This window comes from Lissotriton vulgaris, chromosome 1_1 (assembly GCF_964263255.1).
Source record: "Lissotriton vulgaris chromosome 1_1, aLisVul1.2, whole genome shotgun sequence".
Classification (NCBI taxonomy): Eukaryota; Metazoa; Chordata; class Amphibia; order Caudata; family Salamandridae; genus Lissotriton; species Lissotriton vulgaris.
In genome coordinates, this window is record NC_141685.1 from 78,712,410 (window position 1) to 78,732,380 (window position 19,971).

The following is a 19,971-nucleotide window of genomic DNA, read 5'->3' on the forward strand; positions in this document are numbered from 1 at the left end:
GAGGAGGCAGCCTGGTACCCACCTACCTCACTGCAGGAGCCGCCTCCGCCGCTTCCAGAGGAGCAGCCGCAGTACCGGCTGGAAGACCTGGACACGCTGGCCACAGTGGTGCGAGCCTGGTAAGGGGAGGGCGGGGAACGGGTGAGTATGCCTGTATGTGTGTGCCTGTGTGTGTGTGTGCATGCCTGCCTGCGCGCGTGTGTGAGTGTGTGTGCCTGCGTGCATGTGCACGCGTGTGTGTGCCTGCGTGCGTGCCTGTTCACCAACGCGAAAGCGTGCGCGTTCACGAGGTCAAATCTCCGGCAGGAGAAGCTCATGACAGTCTGCTGTCCACATTCCCCCAAAAGTGATCACATAAGTTGTCGAGCCCTAGACAGCAAAGCTTCGCTTTGCTTTCGTCTAGGCTCGACCTAAACAGGAGTAAACAAGGAAATAAAAGTTTATTAAATGCTGAAAGGAGGCTATCCACATACACAGAATCGAAATTAATTATAATCAATTTCATTGAAGTTGGATAAATACAGAGTGGAAAGTATCAGCACTGCAGACACAGAAATGATGTAGCAGAAATTAAAATGACAATCAGCTGCAGGCTCCTGAGGGTAAGTGCCAGAAAACACTAAAACGAAAGTATGAACAGACACCGCAGCAGCAGCAGGAAGCTACGTTAGTGGTGGAGCAGACGCTGACATGAGTGTTTGCAACACACATACATAAAAGTAGCAGCACAGTGAACAGTGAGAAAATCCGAGAAAACTGATTCGAAATATCAGCAGATGGTTAAAGGAATGTGGCAACAGTTCCAGAATCCAAAATATATGAAAAGTGTGTGTGAGAGAGAAATAATTTGTTTTATGCACGGCAAACTACACTTAGGACTTGAAAGCACTGCAACAAAAGATGTTACAGTTAACCAACGAATTGGTACGCAGTACATCTTGCTGTACATTATGCATGTTAGTGCTTACAAATTACTGTTTTCAAACTACATTTTGTAGTGTTCTGTTCTGCAGTGCCCTGTATGAGCTCTGAGACCTCAATTGCCATTTTACCCACCCTGAAGTGCACAGGTGCATATCCCCTCCCTGGGCCAGGGCCTGGGTGATTGCCCTGTGTCCTTTATGTGCTGCGTACAGGTGCATAGATCTGCCTGGGTCTGTGTTCTGCAGTGCCCTGTATAGGCGCTGAGCCATCCAGTGCCCTTTATGAGCCGCACTGAAGTGCAAAGGTGCATATCCCCTCCCTGGGCCAGGGCCTGGGTGATTGCCCTGTGTCCTTTATGTGCTGCGTAAAGGTGCATAGATCTGCCTGGGTCCGTGTTCTGCAGTGCCCTGTATAGGCGCCGAGCCATCCAGTGCCCTTTATGAGCCGCACTGAAGTGCACAGGTGCATATGACCTCCCTGGGCCAGGGGATGAGCGAAGATTCGACTGGCCTTGGAGGCACCGGCCTGCCGATTAGTTTGTTCATTTCTCTATTTCCTGAGTATGTTGTCACTGTGTGTGCTAATCTCTGCTTCTGTCAAGATGTCCCTGATTGTATTCCCTGTGTCCCACCCCTGGTGTGTCTCTATTCTGAGTGTCTCTACTCTCTGCCAGTCTGTATCCCAAGATGGAACTTCACCTCACAGTCCTGCATGACCTTCAGATTTAACTGAGCGCAGTCGATGCAGGCCCTAGAGTTGTGCTCCGCCTCCAGGAACACTAAGCAAACTGCATGACCTTCAGATTCAACTGAGCACAGTCGATGCAGGCCCTAGAACTGTGCTCCGCCGCCAGGCACAGTAAGCAAACTGCATGACCTTCAGATTCAACTGAGCGCAGTCGATGCAGCCCTAGAACTGTGCTCCGCCGCCAGGCACAGTAAGCAAACTGCATGACCTTCAGATTCAACTGAGCGCAGTCGATGCAGCCCTAGAACTGTGCTCCGCCGCCAGGCACAGTAATCAAACTGCATGACCTTCAGATTCAACTGAGCGCAGTCGATGCAGCCATAGAACTGTGCTCCGCCACCGGGCACAGTAAGCAAACTTCGCGAGGGTCCGTCACAAACATCTGTTCACGATGTTCCTTACATGGCTTGTTGTAAATACAGTTGGGTAATTTATTTGGTTCCTGGACATGTCACAGCAGTTTCTTTTGGCGTCTCAGGTATAAGGCGTCTCAGGTATAATCACCCTTGGATCTCAAAGGCTAACTCTCGGGTCTCACCGGAGGGTCACTTTATTATCTCACGTGAAGGTAATTTGAGGATATAATGTGAGGGTCACTTTAAGAGCTAACAAGAGGGTTATTTTATTAAATGCTTTAGATTTCACAGGAGGGTCTCATCAGCCAGCCAATTAATCAATGTACTGGTACACTGCTTCTTCCCTGTGGCGATAGATGCAAAGCGGAAGTGTGCCTGGGATTTATTGAGGCTTAACAGCAGTGCAAGGTATAACTTGGACCGACCGTGAAGGGGGAGCAGGGAGTCTGGAAGCACATGCTTCAGAATATGAGCATAAACTGTGTGCTCCTCAGAGCTGACAACATTACGCTTATCTGCCCCCTCACCCGCCCCACACACACAGCCACGCACACACAACCACACACACACACAACCACACACACAGCCACACACCACCACACACACACAACCACACATACACGCACAACCACACACACAACCACACACAAAACCACACACACAACCACACATACAACCACACATACAACCACACACACACAACCACAAACAGAACCACACCGTCAGTGCACACTTTCACCAAGCACAGACACCATCAGTCATCAGTGCACGCTTTCACGGGACACAAACACCACCAGCCGTTCGTCAGTGAATGCATTCATCAGACACACACCACCAGCCGTCAGTGCACACTTTCACTAGGCACAAACACCACCAGCCATCAGTGCACGCTTTCATCAAGCACACACACACCACCATTCGCCAGTGAATGCATTCATCGGACACACACCACCGGCCGTCAGTGCACGCTTTTATCAGGCACACACACCACCAGCCGTCAGTGCACGCTTCCACCAGGCACACACAACACCAGCCGGCAGTGCACGCTTCCACCAGGCACATACACCACCAGTCATCAGTGCACACATCAATTGTTAACGCATCCACAATTAACTATTGTAGCAATCGCAGTATGGCGCATTTTACTTTTAAACATATTCATCTAAAGCGCAGCATGCCACCATTGCTACAAAAATAAATACACATTTTATTTGGCCTACAATTTATAGACTTTTGTTGCAGTTGCAATATTTAGCAATGCCAATAGCTCAAACTTAATTCACCCGAGACCTATTGCATTGTAAATGCTTGTTGGTAAAGCCTCATGTTAGCCACAATTTCGTACCTTGACAATTGACGGGCAATTAATTATTACGCAGTTTGCAGAGGAAATAAGAGTCTGTGTTTTAGAATAGCGCGGTTGAAATGAAGCATCATTCTTTTCTGCCCCAATAATAACACTCTCTGTGCAGCTGAGATTGAGATTTGTATAATTGTACAGAGCCCACATTTGCAAAAGTGATTCAGAGTAACTGGCCCGTCTATATTTCTTGACGCACTGGCCTCTGCTGCACAGTGTTGATCCACGAGTGAGGTCTTGTCAAGCTAAGCAAGTGTCTCTCAGCCCCATCAAACTTCCTTCTCAGGTGTCCTCTTTGCCGCCATTAGTTTAAAAATGTAGTTATATTAGAAAGAGGTTGTAGGTTAGTGACCTTTCCTTTCAGTAGTTTCCCATTATTTCAAAATATGTTTAGAGCTTCTCGTTGTTCAAAATATAGGAATGTCTGATATTTATTTCTTCCAATGCACTTCATTCGATGACTTCTCGTGCTCCGATGCAGGGGACGTTATCTGTCCTCCGCGCATGCGCAGCTGTTAATATAAGGCCTGAAAGCGCTGTCAAATCTCCGCGCATGCGCAACTGTTAATATAAGGCCTGAAAGCAGTGTCAATTCTCCGCGCATGCGCAGCTGTTAATACTAGGCCCACGAGCAGTATCTGACCGCCGCGCATGCGCAGTTGTTTAAGACCCCCCCTCCCCAGTAACCCTCGCTCGGGTGCGGCGCAGTTAGAACGTAGTGTAAGTTCCCCGCGCATGCGCAGTTGTTAATCAAAAGGCAATCTTCGGATGTGTCTGTGTCCAGCGCATGCGCAGTTCATGCCAAGCCTCTAACCCGCGCTGATAGGTTGTTTGTCACAGGCGCTATTGACAGCTCCCTGGGTGTCCAGGTGGGTCTGGGACAAGGAAGGTGTCTAAGTTTCTGGTTGCTCAGGGGGCCCCATGGCGGGTGTTTGAAGAGTGGATACAGTTAAACGGAATTTCAAAGCCCCTGGCTTCTTGTTCGAGGTATAGTTGAGTGCATTCGGTCTTCTCATTTTCTGCTCAATGTAACACAATGTTTACAATAGGAACTGATTCTAGTGTTATTTCTTACAGCTCGATGTTTCCACAAAGCAAATGGTGCAAGCACATTAGTTGTGAAGTGTTCACAGCTCTGGGGCCTATTTCCTTTAAGTGCTTAACTCTACAAGATGCTTACACTGCATAGTTATCAACATTATTTAGATTCTAATGGGAGAACTGTGAAAAGTAGTACATTCTACCTGGTCTTTTCTCACTGGTGCATTGCCCCAACCCAGAGAAAGATGTGTGTTCACGCCCTTGGATTTGTAAGCGCTGGACATGTGTATTGACCTGCCATTTGCACATTTGAGTCTAGATGACCAACCTGTGGCCTGCTGAGTTATGTGCCACCCTCTTTGTTTTATCAAAAATATATGTATTGCTTTAGCACGAAAATGCAAAAGGTGCACATGGAAAAGAGTTTGTTTTAAAAAGGTCGATATTGCTCATGGTAAATTGAAACTAGCATTTGCAATGCAATAGGTCTCGCATTTACCAGAGTTTTGTAAATGCGACACCTATTGCATTGCAAATGCCTGTTTGTAAAAACGCCCATGCAGCGCAGTAACTTTAATGTTGGCCGGGCCCCTTTTCTCAGACGAGCCGTCTCCAAAGAAAGGGGTGGGTCGGCATTAAAGTGAAAGAGCAGTATGGGGCGCTTTTACAAAACAATCATTTGCAATGCAATAGGTCTCGCATTTACACAAGTTTGAGCTATTGACATTACAAATAACAATGCCTTTTATTTTTCACTCGTTTTTAAAACATAAATAAAAGGCATTGTCATTTACAATACCAATAGCTTAAACTCGTGTAATTGCGAGACCTATTGCATTACAAATGCTTGTACATAGATTGGTAAGCAGAAACAGGCTGTCTTTTACTCAATGCAAACATGGAATGGGAGACAGATGTATTGATACAAAAACAGTCATACACATCAACACAGCTCCTATTTAACGTCACAGCTACACCTGCCAACATTTGGAATAGCGGTATTTCATTTCTTTCTTTTACTAATCAAGTGGCATAACGTATGCAAAATGAAGCTTCATCTACTGTAGTTTAATTAAGTAAGCCATCCCTTTCCTCGGGGCAGGAAAACAATGCAGCAGAAGAGAAGTGCGCACATGCTGCTGCTGTTAACCTGCTGCTCGCGGGTGTCTCCGCTCCAGATACAAGCTTCCTAGGACCGGTATCAGGCATTTCAGCCGTCTTCAGCCAGGTTTGCTGGAATCCAGTGGCAAAGTGAGCAAGGGATTCACCTGCGAGCAAACCTGACAACTTATGGCGAACAAAGCGGTACAAAAGAGGGTGGCGATGGACCGCTTTGTTCAGCTGAAATGCCAGAAACCGGTCCTAGGAAGCTTGTTTCTGGTCCAGGGAAGGCATGGCTTGGCAGTTCGGGCTGGACTGTTCCCATGAGGCACAGGGTCAGACTGATTTGCATATGGCTATGTCTGAACTGGGGTGGCAGAGTGGGCTAAAGAACGGTGATGGATTAAACCCAGATCTGTTGACTGGGTTTGAGTGTTTGATTGGTTCAGATGCTCCGTCCATCACCACCCCCTTTTGTTCCCCTTTATTACGCCACTCCCTTCATAGTGACATCACTCTTTCCGCATGTGCTTCCGGGGCGAGCAATATTCCTCGCCCCGGCCAGCACATGCGCAGGAGGTCTCTGACCTGCTGTGCCCTCGTCATCGTCCATCCCTTGACGAAAAAATACAAAACAGTCAGAGTCAGACTGACGACTGAATTTAATTTGCGACACACGGGGCAGTGAGCAGTTCATTGATTTGACGCTGCTGCATTGCATGCATGTGGTACGTGTCTCTCTTGTCTTCCTCCCCGTCCCGACTCCCGGGGCTAGTGGGGCAATGCCCCATTCGCTCCTATGCACCAACCGCCACTGCTTATACCACGTGCAATTCATCCTCTCCAAAGCCAAACCTCAAGAATTCCTGGGTGTGAAGGGCAGCTGATTCTGATTGGGTGCTTGATAGTTTTCCAGAAACTCATGTTCTTGATTGTTCATGTTTGTCAGTAGTTAATTAAACATGCCCAGGGGTTTTATCTCTTCAGTTGACAGAAGCTACAATAAAAGTTTCTTTGTCGTTGCAAAAAAATATGAACAGCCAACGAACCTCTATCTGCCAAAGAATGGAAAGGCTGGGGAACTGTCATTCATCTCACTGCTAAGCAGAGCCATGTCATGCTTCACCCTCCTTCAGGCCTCTGATTTTAACCAACATCGCTTAGAACACTGGGACTTTAGAGCCCATCCTTTTAATGAGGAAAACAAAACTACAAGTCCAATAAGCAATATTGGTGTAAGGTGTCACGCATGACCTAGGACAACATCGGATTCAGCACATCCAGTTCCATTTTTTAAGTATTTGACACAACATTGAATTTATAATCTTTGTTTTTTATGGTCATGAGTCACCAGGATACTAAAAATGTGTCTTTTATTTTCAGGGTCAATTAAGTAATGGTCACCAGCTTGGAAGCTCAGTTAATTCTTCAGTATTTGTCATTGATCTCCATGTGTGGCTGGTTTGGGTCTGCCCCCTGCATCATTCCCGATAACTCACACAGGTAAGGAGCTTGTATCAGCAACATGATAACCCCATACTCGTCTGTAAGAAGTGCGCTCCGAGGCAGGTATCCGATCATTTTTGTGAAACAAGCAAGCACCAATATCTGCTATGTACATTCGTTAAAATAAAACACAATCAATTCAATTCAAAATATACTTTATTCGGCATAAAGCAATACCATAAAAGTACAGTGTTAAAAAACAATATCTCATACATTATAAAAACCATACTAAAAACCTGTTTAACAACAATACATAAAATATAAATGATTTGGCACGGGGATCATCTTATAGAAATGACAAGGAGGTACCCGGTTAAAAATGTTTCATCCATAGTATAGTGCAAATCAGAGCAAATATTGAACACACAGGACCATTATTCCTCCCCTCTACTGGTTCTGAGTTTCATCGCTAATCTTAGAAAATTTACTACACAGAAAAGCGTTAAAGGTTCTACTGACAATTTCAGAAACAGTAGGACCACCTTAACTTGTTTGAACTTGGCCTTCCTTAAAATACCTTTTAAAAATAGTCGCCTAGGGTAAGCGTAAAATGGGCATGCTAGGACCAAATGGAGCGTATCCTGTGGAGACCGTTGGTCGCAGCCACAGGAGCCCTTACTCTCCAAATGCTTTGTATACCCTGCTGGAACCGCCAAAGTATGGTGTAACAAATCTAGCCTGAAACGAGTCATGAGAAATCTGTTTTGAGGATTGTAAATAAGACACAAATAAGGTTCCATGACCAGGCACAACTTTGTTAACTGATGAGTTCTTACTGATGGCTTAGTCAGCTCTCTTGCTTCCCTATTTGACTTGGCTCTGTTTAAAAATTCGGACTTAATACGGCCCTTATCCTTAGATAGAAATTTGGTCGGGTGGGTAAAATATTCAACAAAACCCATGGGTAACAGGTTTTCCTTGATGTGTCTAATCCAAGGAATATTGTAACCTCGTGCCCGCGCAATGCAGTCTGATATTATTTGTTGACTTAACGCCTCCTCTGGGTTTGTCTATACCTCAATCCAGCATGCGAGGGGCTTCCATTGCAGCCTATCGCACAGATGGGTTATACCCAATTCCTCATGAACCATGTAGGAGGAAATGCTTTGTGGGACTTTCAGTACCCGCCTCCAATATTTGTTTCCTTCTATTTGTAACTTAAGCGGGTCTATAAAGCCCCAGGCCTCACTCCCATATAAAACTTTGGCACAGCTTACATAACTGTAGAGGTTCAGGATTTGTTCCGGAGCCCATTGGCCTCGCCTCTTTGCAAAATTCATAGTTGCCCCTGTTGAGTTAATTAGTTTATTGCATTGCTCCTCCACAAGGGTTTTAAAACTAAGGCGACTGTCGAACACAATCCCCAGATATGAAAATGACTTGACCTTTTCCAGTCCCTGTGTGCCTATTGTATACTTAGTTTTGCTGGATGGTCCTTTCCCTACCTCCATAACATTTGATTTGGTGAGGTTCGGAGACAAATCTAAGCTATCCATAAAATGGACAAAGCCATCTATGAGGCGCTGCAGTCCACGCGCAGTGCGGGCCAAGAGTACCGCGTCATCTGCATACAGTAACAACGGTATCCCTCTCCTACCTATCTGCGGGCAGTCCACCCCTAGAGCTACCAGCGCCTGGGTCAAACCATTTATATATAAAGTAAAGAGGAAGGGGGCCAAAATACATCCCCGCCTCACTCCCCTTGAGCATGGGACGTGGTCTGTGACTTTTCCCTCCTTATCATATCTGACCTGGGCAGAAGTATTCTGATGCAGTGTCCGTAATATATTTACCAGACCAGGGTCAACTCCCAAGGCCCCCAATAGTCCCCACAATTTCTTCCGATTTACTCGATTAAATGCCGCGCTGAGGTCCATGAAAGCCATGTACACCGTCCCCTCACTGGCTACGGTGTACTTGGCTGCCAGGAGATATAAATTAAGCCATTGATCTGTGGTGGAGTGGCCGTACCTAAACCCATACTGGGTATCCGTAATGATCTTATGTTACTCCGCCCAATCAATCAATCGGTTAAGAATGGCCCTACATAGCACTTTCACGGTAACATCAATTAATGAAATAGGCCGATAGCATTGAGGGCTATTTCTGTCCCCTTTATTAAATATGGGGACTATTGTGGCCGTAGACCAGGATATTGGCATCATTGTTTGCACTGCGGTATTTATTACTCTGGTGAGTATGGGCACCCAGAGTTCTTTCTGGCTTAAGAGGAGATCTGGTGGAATCCCATCAGGTCCTGGCGCCTTATTACGGGTTAGCCCCTCAATCCCCGCCTTTATTTCTCCCAAGGAAAAGGTAATCTGGGGTGGGTTCACACTTTCCAGTTCTCAATGCTACCATGGTTATACAGGCCCTTGTAATGCTCAAGCCAGGTTTCTGGGAGGATGTGGCAGGCCAGCTTGGGTTAATTTGAATCCTGAAAGCATGGTTCTTTAACAACTCTCCAAAAAGCAGCCGAGTCCTTTGTCTTGGCCGCTTCTCTCAAGTTTTCCCATGCCTGGTTCTGCAATACGGGTCTGCGGCATCTTAGTGTTTTATTGTATCTAGCCCTGCAGCTTGATACCTTCCCTCTGTCCCTAGGTACGCATTTCAGAGCCGATTTCAGATCCCTCAAGGCGAGGGTGCAGTCATGATCTAACCACCTTGGTGCACTGTGTTCCATGTTGATCTTCCTGCCCCTAAGTAAGCCATCTATTTGTTTGGCCGCTCCCTCAAATGCCTTGATCAGGTCTGCCCCCTCAACCTCCAAGTCCAAACACTTCCAAACATTGGACTCGGCCTGTGTCAGTAAGATTCTGTAAAATGCCTCACTGTCCTTGTTGACCCACCTTAGTCCCCTACCATGGTCAGTGGCTTTAACCAAACCTCTGACCCCCCTACGTTGTGATAGAAGTTCCGCATTTGGATCTCTGATGCACAGGAGAAGCGGGTTATGGTCGCTGAAAATGCTAACCTCTATCTCAAACTTTGTAACCTGACACTTTAACATGGGTGTAACGAAAATAAAATCAATTATAGTGCCCTTCACCCTGCCTTTGAAAGTAGGGGTGACCGTGCTATTGCCCTCCCCACCAATCAAATCCATGGTATATGTTAGGGCATGCCTGCCCAGGATCTTATTCAGCGCTCCTCCTTCCCGTGTGTGATTCAGGTGCCACCCCTCTACAGTCGGGCAAGCCGACCAGTTCCCCTCATTTATTCTTAGGAAGGGGCATGGGTGACAATTGAAATCCCCTGCTAATACTAGCTGGGAGCACAGTGCCCCTTGCTCCTCCATGCCTGCCAGCCAAGCCCCTAATTCATTTAGGCTTTGGAGAGTTTGTCCTGGAGTAATGGCATTATAGAAATTTACAACAGTTACATTAAAACCCTTTTTACGATATGTGAGTCCCCGTGTGCAGTCCGAAGCCCGTCTAAGTTCACTCCACCTTGCTGAGAGTCTGAGATCGACATAAATAGTCAGACCCCCCCTTTGCCCTCCCCGGCGCTGACTTACGTGCTGGGACGAAAAACATTTTGTAGCCTTTTATTGCCTGGGTGTTACTATGTACCTCCCATGTTTCTTGCAGGAGGATTATTTGATGTTTCTTAATATACGTTAGCCAGTTTTGATTTTTGAGGCTAAGCCCGCTACATTCCAGGATATGATCTTAATCTCTCCCACTATTTGACTGCCTGCCGTGACAGTTGTAGGGTTAGTGGGCATTACAGGAACTTCACCCAAATTCCCTGCATCTTTCTCCACATTTCTCCCACCGGGCTCTATAACTCTCACATTGACATTGGAATCATCTGACTGTGTGCTCCCTGGACCTTCATTGTCTCCTATTATGGGTGACCCCTCCCCACTCGCGCTATTCTCGTCTTTCAACCCCCCCACCAGTCAATCTATTTCATTTAGGGCTGAAGCACAGTCAAGAGGTGCAAATCGGTTAATGAGTGAAACTAGCTGGTCCCCGCCGTCTGATGCAATCCTATTCCTCCTATGGTCACCTTGCATATTCCTACGGGCCATATCCCTATAGAAAGAAGCCAAGGGGAGCCGTCTGATACTGGACCCTCCATCCCCTTGGTATTGACCCCTGGATTGACTATGGAGGAGCTCATTGACTAACTCTGAATATCTGAAATTCAAAATCACACAATCTCCTGCAAAGCTCTTTCTGCTACTTCCGATTCAAGCTACCCTCCTTGCCATCAGAATATGTCTGTGTTGTGTGATATTGAAAGCCGTGTTTTTGACTTGCCAACGTGCTGTCTTGTTAATTAGAGTGCGCGGGGATTCCTCCCTCTCACCCCGTTAGTAGGAACCCCTACAAGGGCCACTGTGTAGGGGCTTGAGGGTGGGGGGAGATCCAATGTCGGTAAACCCCTAGTGCTCTGCACAGCGTCCGCTATTGTTAACTCCTCATCACTAACTATTGCCCTTCTTCCCTCCGAGCCCCTCTGGGCTGTGTCAGGACAAACCGTATTAGATGACCCCATTCTGTTTATGCTCAGGGTAGTCCCGTTCGTTTTACCCACCAAGGCACCCTTGTTGGTGCCCTCACTGTCTTTGCCCAACTGCCCGCCTTCGCGGTGCCCCCCTCCTTGACCCTCATAACTAGTTGTGGGCTTTGAGTATGATGTGGCTTCTGCTCCCCCCATCTCCGGTCCCCTAATTCTACCTGGCACACTATTCCCCTGATCGCATAGCCGAGATAGTTTTTCCTCAATAACCTTAATTCTCTCGCGCACCGGTCCCAAATGGGTGGAAAAAAGGAGCTCTAAGTTTGACCTTAATAGATCTTCCATTCCTTGTACGCTCCCCATCTTCCCACAGTTTGAACATTGCGTGCTATAAATGGGTCCCACGGCAGTGTTCACTCTGCTGATCTTTACGGCACCCTTCTGTTTTGATTTTGGCTTTGAAACAATCGGCCCCCTCCCCCCGATCGTGTGCCCCGGGTCTTTGTGTCAGCTAGAGGTGATACCAACTGCGTAGTAGATGTGTCTTTTATTGCACCTTTTAATCTTGTGATCACTTCTCCACCCCCCTTACTATGGTTCCAATACCTGAGTTGGCCCTAGAGGCTACCAACTCTGATGGCCCTTGTTCTGGCCTGTCAATCACTGGAGTGGACGTGCTGGAATTCTTCTCCACCTCTTCAATACTAATGTGAGACCGGTCAGGGTCAGAATCCGTTATAAGTGGGTCATCAGGGTACATAAGTGAGCTACCCTCCTGTGTCATATGGGGAACATGAGCCATAGCACTAGTGATGCTGCCACTATCCTGCTTTGATGGACCTTGGAGGATACTTTTACTTGGTGTTTTAGACCTTGCTATGGGGCCCATTGATGATCGCTTATGTTCGAGCAGTGTATCTAGCGACAATCTTTTTTCTGTAAGCTGAATTTCGTGGACTAATAGTGATTCTGCCCTTTGAAGAAATGCATCAAGGGTCCCCTTAACCCCGCCCCTACCCCAGGAATCACCTTCCGCTTACTGAGCGGTGTTCGATACTCCCACCGGTTACAGCACAGATGTGCTATAGAACTATGGTCATGTCCTACGTTACATACAGTACGAAAGGCACTAAAAATTAAATGGAGTCCACAAAGCACAAGGCGCTGCCTCCCTAACTGCTAAAACTGATGTAATCAGCTATTACTTCCACTCATTCACTGGAGGACGTGTCCACAATGTGTATCCGGCCGTTTACTTACTGCCACTCTGGGTCTAGCGTCCGTCCCTATGGGAGGTGTCCTGTTTCAGACTCAAGGGGGGTGGCGCTACCCGGCCTCCTCCGGCCTTTGACGGGCCCGCCCTTGTCCTGCGCCGCAGGAGCCCCGACGCTAATTTATCCTCGTTGGCCCGATGGAAATGTCGTGAGAGCGCGCTGCCTCCTGGGAACTGGAGTCCCGACAGTCCAGCGCTCCGCAATGTGGATGGGGCGAAGTCCGTCAAAGAAGGCAGCAACAAGCAGGTCACTGGGCAGGCGGAAATGACCGGTAGGTCAGAGGGGCAATCAAATCACAGTATACTGTTCCAGAGGTTCAGTCCCAGAGACATTATCTGTAACTGAACGCAGACACCCTAGGAAGCATGTGTTTTTAAGACAATTGCGTTCACTCACCTGAAGGTGACATGCTTCATCAATGGGCTATACTCCTCACCAGGCCGGCGCTACAATGCCTGGCGGGCACCACAAGAGGACACTTTGTCGGAGATCTTTTATTAAGTACTCGGGATGAGCATAGTAGGACAGAGGATGTTGTGTCATAAGATGTGAGATTGGTGAAAGTATGAATATAAGATCAACTATCGGCCAGTTGCTGCAATATAGTTCATGTGATCTTCCTGGTCCATGTTGAGATTAAAAACAGTGGCAGAGAAAATGAGGAACTAATGGCCCCTATCACTGTGTGAAAGTGTCAATAACCTATGGACCTGCTGGTAAGCTGGGGTATATACTTCAGGTCAACTTTGTTCATGCCCTGTGTAGTCATGTAGCAATCTGTTGGCATTTCATCATGACCAAATATGGGAAAATGGGTAAATAGGACCTAATCTTCTCCACAGCGTGAGGAGCTCTGTAACTCAAAGCCCTGCACCGTGCATAGGTGATAAGGTGCCTATTACCATCTTACTACCACAGGTGAGCACTGTCTAACAGAGTGCACTAGATACGGTAACCCTCCTAAAATTCAGGACATTTTGACTTATCCAATAGTGCCGCATCAGAGGGCAACTGGTTTGAAAAGCACATGCTTCCTAGAGTGCCTGCGTTCAGTTAGAGATAATGTCTGTGGGGCTTAACCTCCAGAACAGTATACTGTGAGTTGATTTATATGAAGAATGTGTATATTGGACTGTCATTTTCCTCGTCATCTCTTGTGATATGTAAAATAAAACACAGCACACTGGGAGGCCAACAAATCTATCATACATTTAATGGAAAAAAATATTTTTTTCTTTTTTTTTTAAGTTTTCAAAAACCTTTATTGAGGAACAAAATCATGGCAGACACAATACACCGAGCAATTCCGCAGCTCACATCAGCAAGATGCAATTCAAGTCAGTCATTTAGTAACAGGCAGATTACATTGAATACATTTAATGCAAAAATAGAAAAAGGCCCAGCAAACTAACAAGTGACAATTATCTTTGCAATGGACGAGAGCATCCACCCTAAAGCAATTTGAGTATATAATGCTAATGCTACACAATGTATTTTTACACACTTTTCTCTTAATACAAGTCAATGAAACATGAACACATGATAGAAACAGTTACTGAAACCTCACTAATGAGTAAGAGGCAGGATCTTCTCTCGAGAGGAATGTGAGGAGTCAGTGAGGTGCAGATCAAAGATACACAGACAAGCTGCAGAACTCACTGTTTCTGGAAATAACACTTCTGTTTGTCAATATTCAATTTACTACAAGATGCAGGAAAGTGTGCAGATGGACATCACTAAATAAAATGGTTCTGGGCCCTAATAGAATCAGGTAGAAGAGGAGTTGAAGGGTAGTAGAGAGGTAGAGGGGTAGTAGAGGGGTAATAGAAGGGTAGAAGAAAGGTAAGAGGTGTAGAGGGTTAGAAGAGGGGTAGAGGGGTAGTAGAGGGATAGTAGAGGGATAGAGCGGTTGTAGAGGGGTAGAAGAGGTGTAGAGGTGTAGAAGAGGGGTAGAGGTATAGAAGAGGGGTAGAAGAGAGGTAGAGGGGCAGAAGAGAGGTAGAAGGGTAGAAGAGAGGTAGAGGCGTAGAAAAGAGGTAGAGGGGTAGAAGAGAGGTAGAGTAGACGTAGAGGGGTAGAAGAGAGGTAGTGTGGTAGAAGAGAGGTAGTGGGGTAGAAGAGGGGTAGGAGAGAAGTAGAGGGGTACAAGAGAAGTAGAGGGGTAAAAGAAGGGTAGGTGTAGAGGAGGGGTAGAGGGGTAGAAGAGGGATGGTAGAGAGGTAGAAGGGTAGTAGAGGGGTAGTAGAGGGGTAGAAGGTTAGAAGAGGGGTAGTAGATGGGAAGAGGGGTGGTAGAGGGGTAGAAAAAAGGTAGAGTGGTAGAAGAGTAGAAGAGATGTTGAGGGATAGAAGACAGGTAGAGGGATAGAAGAGAGGTAGAGGGGTAGAAGATAGGTAGAGTGGTAGAAGAGAGGTAGAATAGAGGTAGAGGGGTAAAAGAGATAAGAGGGGTAGAAGAGAGGTAGAGGGGTAGTAGGTTACAGGGGTAGTAGGTTTGAGCGGTGGTAGAAGGGTAGAGGTGTAGCGGTGTAGGGGGTAGAAGAGGGGTAGAGAGGTAGAAGAGAGGTAGAGGGGTAGAAGAGAGGTAGAGGTGTAGAAGAGAGGTAGAGGGGTAGAAGAGAGGTAGAGTAGAGGTAGAGGGGTAGAAGAGAGGTAGTGTGGTAGAAGAGAGGTAGTGGGGTAGAAGAGGGGTAAAAGAGGGGTAGTAGAGGGGTAGAAGAGGGGTACAGGGGTAGAAGAGGGGTGCAAGGGTAGAAAAGGGGTAGAGCGGTAGAAGAGAGGTAGTAGAGGGGTAGGCGAGCAGTGGTAGATGGGTGGTAAGGGGTTGAGGTGTAGTAGAGGGGTATAAGAGGAGTAGAGGGATAGAAGAGGGGTAGTAGAGGGTAGAGGGGTAGAAGAGAGGTAGAGGGGTAGTAGAGCATTGTAGAGCAGTAGTAGAGGGGTTGCGGGATAGTAGAGGGGTAGTGGGGGGTACTAGAGGGGTAGATGAGGGGTAGTAGTGGGGTAGAGGGCTAGTAGAGTGGTAGAGGAGGGGTAGAGGGGTAGAAAAGGGGTAGAGTGGTAGAAGAGGGGTAGTGGAGCGGTAGAGTGGTAGGAGAGCGGTAGTAAAGGGGTAGTTAAGGGGTTGAGGTATAGTAGAGGGGTAGGAGAAGGGTAGAGGGGTAGAAGAGAGGTAGAGGGGTAGAAGAGGGGTAGAGGGGTAGAAGAGGGGTAGAGGGTTAGAAGAGGGGTAGAGGGTTAGAAGAGAGATAGAGTAGAGGTAGAGGGATAGAAGAGAGGTAGAGGGGTAGAAGAGAGGTAGAATGGTACAAGAGAGGTAGAGTAGAGGTTGAGGGGTAGAAGAGAGGTAGTGTAGAGGTAGAAGAGGGGTAGTAGAGGGGTATAGGAGAGGTAGAAGAGTAGAAAAGGGGTGGAGGGTTATTGGAGGGTTAGCGGGGTAGAAGAGGGGTAGAGCTGTAGAAGGGGGGTAGAGGAGTAGAAGGGGGTAGAAGAAGGGTATTAGAGGGGTAGAAAAAGGGTAGCGGTGTAGAGGGGTATAAGAGGGGTAGAGGGGTAGAAGGGTAGAAGAGAGGTCGAGGGATAGAGAGGTAGAGTAGAGGTAGAGGGGTAGAAGAGAGGTAGAGGGGTAGATGGGTAGAAGGATAGAAGAGGGGTAGAGGGGTAGAAGAGGGGTAGAAGAGAGGTAGAGTAGGAGTAGAGGGGTAGAAGAGAGGTAGAGAGGTAGAAGAGAGGTAGAGTACATGTAGAGGGGTAGAAGAGAGGTAGAAGGGTAGAAAAGAGGTAGAGGGGTAGAATATAGGTAGAGTACATGTAGAGGGTAGAAGAGAGGTAGAGGGGTAGAAAAGAGGTAGAGTAGAGGAAGAGGGGTAGAAGAGAGGTAGAGGGGTAATAGAGGGATAGCATGTTAGAGGGATAGTAGGGTAGAGGGGTAGTACAGGGGTACAAGAGGTGTAGAGGGGAAGAAGAGGGGTATTAGATGGGTAGAGGGGTAGTAGAGGTGTAGAGGGGTAGAAGAGTGTTAGAGAGGTAGAAGTGGGTTAGAGGGGTAGAAGAGAGGTAGAGGGGTAGAAGAGAGGTAGAGTAGAGGTAGAAGTGTAGAGGAGAGATAGAGGAGTAGAGGAAAGGTAGAGGGCTAGAAGAGAGGTAGAGGGATAGAAGAGTAGAAGAGAGGTAGAGGGGTAGAGGGATAGAAGAGAGATAGAGGGATAGAAGAGAGGTAGAGGGGTAGAAGAGAGGTAGAGTAGAGGTAGAGGGGTAGAAGAGAGGTAGAGGGATAGAGGAGAGGTAGCGGGATCGAAGAGAGGTAGAGGGATGAAGAGAGGTGGAGAGGTAGTGTAGAAGTAGACAGATAGAAGAGAGGTAGAGGGGTAGAAGAGAGGTAGAGTAGAAGTAGAGGTAGATGGGTAGAAGAGAGGTAGGGATATATAGGCAAATGAAAAGGAAGCTATCATCTTCAGGAATGGGAAAGAATGCTCTCGTAGCTGATGACCCATGAGGAGAGAGAAAAGCCAGGTCGCTCCTCTGCTCGTGAGCGCGCGCCCGAGCGCTTAACCGCAAGCTCTAGGCAACAGTGGTAGAATTTTCTGAAGCCCACTTACTAAAAGTTTCACCAGTGCAGGGCATGCGCTGGCTCAGGTGAGACCTAAAAAGGTTGCTTTCTGACCTAAGCACTACCTTTTTGCCAAATTTGGGGTAATTCCATTCAGTAGTTTCGGCTGTAGCCTTGCACAAATTTTCCTATGGGAAATTGATTTTTTTACTCTTATTTTTTGATTTTCTCAATAACTACTGAACGGATTTACACCATTTAAAAAAAGTTTGCGTTCTGAACCAAGCTCTACATTTTTGCCAAATTTCGGGTAATTCCGTTCAGCAGTTCGGTCTGTAGCTTGTCGTAAAATTTCCTATGGAAATTAACATGGAGAAAACGCGTTTTGGGACCCCCCCTTTTTTCTCAGCCCCCGCTTGACGATTTGGTCAGGGACATTTGCTTACGCTTTTCCGCCTCCCCTGCTAATTCCATTTTTAGTTCGGAAGCTCAGACAAATGTCCCTCACTGATCTTGATAGCCCCCACATGTTCTCGTCAACGTTGGTACTCTCAACCTTAGAACTCTCAGTGGTTCCACATCAAAAGCTACATCTCACATCTAGTCTCCTTACTCAGAGCCATGGAGAAAGCAGACATCCAATTCCCAGAGAACTCAACCTGGCGATTTGGCTCCTGAAGTCATAGAGTTTGGTTATTTACAACTACAACCAGACTGTATGAATATTCTCAAGGAAGCTAGAAAGCCTACTACTAGAGCATGTTATGCAGCAAATGGAAACGTTTTGTTTCCTATTGTAACAACAACAATATCAATTATCTTGATGCGTTTGTGCAGAACATCATTTGTTATCTGTTGCATTTACAGCAATGTAGATTAACTTACACATCCATTTGTTTACACCTGGGAGTCGTAGCTGCATACTTGCAAAATAGACAACACCTATCTCTCTTCAGAGTACCAGTGATTAAAGCCTTCATGGAAGGATTAAAAAGGGCTATACCGCCAAGTGTTCCCCCTGCTCCAGAGTGGAACTTAAACATAGTTCTTCCAAGGCTAATGGGCCCGCCTTTTGAATCAATGCACAAATGTCAGTTACAATTCCTATCATGGAAAGTTGCTTTCCCCATAATGATAACCTCACTAAGGAGAGTTGATGAACTTCAGGTATTAACTATACAAGAGCCTTTCTTTCAACTTCACAAAGATAGAGTGGTTCTACATACTAATCCTAAATTTCTCCTTAAAGTAGTTTCTGCTTAGGGGTAATTCTTGGGCGATATCAAATTAAAATAATATAATATTAGCATTTTTATTATTTATTGAACCATTGTAATTCTTGTATAGAATGTATGTGCTGCAATGATAATAGAAGCAGATAAAACTAATTAGCAAAATAAGCACATTGAACAAAATCAATAGTTCCACCATCTTTCTAAAACAATGTACATATGCAAGCATATAAAAACTGTATATAGCATTTTCCTACTATGCTTTCCCGTGTGTGTGTCCGTTGGTCTCTGTGTGTCTGTCTCCCATTCCCTGTAGGGAAAGTATGTAGCTCCCCGTTGTAGAAGAGTCGGTCAAGAAGGAGCTCACTGCATTAAATAATTTCTTGGTATGCACTTTGTATTAGTATTACAGGAAATCACAATGATTGATTCTCTGTTATATTCTTCTTTCCCACAGGGTCTTCCTCTTCAGTCCCTTAGGTGAGCCTCGGCCGCTGTAGTCTCTCGGACAGAAGGAAAACACTCAGGTAAGTGTTTTTGCTGTATGGTTTAATCAAGGGAGGATGTGAGGGATAAATAATAGCTATGCATAAATGTGAAGGGAAGGGGTAGAGGTTGGAGCAACCAAAAGAAAAAGAGTAGCCGATGATTACTGCTCTTGTCTTTCTTTTACATCTCACCTATTTCCTTTTCCCTGGGTCCCTTTCACCCCTCAGCCTCCCCTCTCGTCCCTCTTTGACTCAGCCCCTTTCCAAAAGCCCCATAGACGCCCATGCACTTGGAAGAGCCACGTCCCTCCGGGGCGGTGGTGTGGTGACTCCGCGTCCTTCACTGAAGTCTGGTCTCCTTCCGTTTCAACTTTCCCTCCTCTGCCAGGTTCGGGTGTTCCGCTCGCTGACAAGCTGTGACCTCCCCTGGGCTCAGGTTTTCTCTCTCGGAAGAAGGCTGTTAGATAATCTCCGTCTTTCTGGTCTTCCCCCGCTGGTTTCTCCGCCTTGCATTCCCGTGCTGTGTGTAGCTGGACCAACTACTGACCAACCTGACGCGCTCCCCCCCACCTTCTTGAAGCGTGTATCCTCTGATGTCCGTCCTCAGCTCCGGCTTAAAGGGGCCGCCTGCCGGTTCCCCTCTCTCCACTTCTTGATGACAGCAAGGCGGTCAACTGGTAAAAGGGGACTGTGAATATAGGAGGGGAGAAATATATGAAGGGATGGCATGGAACTCCTTATCCTCTATCCCATCGTCTACCACAGGGGCTACCTGACACACCCCACCCCCAGGCGTTTCCCGTTCGTGGAAATGAGGGATGTGTGAAAGAAAGCCAGCATTGCCGTTATCAGACCATTTTCTATGACGAACCTCAAATGAGTAGTCAATGCCATCTCATGGTAAAGAGATGTGGTGCAGCGGCC

General features: G+C 46.7%; 1 long non-coding RNA gene across 1 annotated transcript; it reads left to right on the forward strand.

The window, feature by feature from the left end:
• Nucleotides 1–4,239: 4,239 nt before the first annotated feature.
• Nucleotides 4,240–19,102, forward strand: LOC147737414 (uncharacterized). Its single transcript, XR_015299322.1, has 3 exons — nucleotides 4,240–4,374; nucleotides 6,913–7,032; nucleotides 19,017–19,102. It is a non-coding gene; the product is annotated as an uncharacterized LOC147737414 (long non-coding RNA).
• The last annotated feature ends 869 nt before the right edge of the window (nucleotides 19,103–19,971 follow it).